Source organism: Etheostoma spectabile, chromosome 10 (genome assembly GCF_008692095.1).
Source record: "Etheostoma spectabile isolate EspeVRDwgs_2016 chromosome 10, UIUC_Espe_1.0, whole genome shotgun sequence".
NCBI lineage: Eukaryota > Metazoa > Chordata > Actinopteri > Perciformes > Percidae > Etheostoma > Etheostoma spectabile.
Window position 1 is genome coordinate 15,782,388 of NC_045742.1, and position 258 is coordinate 15,782,645.

Consider the following 258-nt stretch of genomic DNA (forward strand, 5'->3'; position numbering starts at 1 on the left):
TGTTAGCTTTGGGAAGGTTAATATTAACATCTGGACTCTCCGTGTTTGGAGATTTGATTCCAAATGAGGGCATTTTGATTTTAGGCATGTCAAATCCACTCTTTGGCCCTTTGATGTCAAACTCTGGACCTTTGATGTCACCTTCAGGTGCTTTCACATCAATGTTTGCTTTGGGAAGGTCAATATCAAAATCTGGACCCTCCATTTTAGGACCTTTAATGTTCCATGAAGGCATTGTCATTTTAGGCATTTTGAATC

General features: G+C 39.5%; 1 protein-coding gene across 1 annotated transcript in view; it reads right to left on the reverse strand.

The window, feature by feature from the left end:
• Nucleotides 1-258, reverse strand: part of ahnak (AHNAK nucleoprotein) — a 52,824-nt gene that overhangs the window by 10,695 nt on the left and 41,871 nt on the right.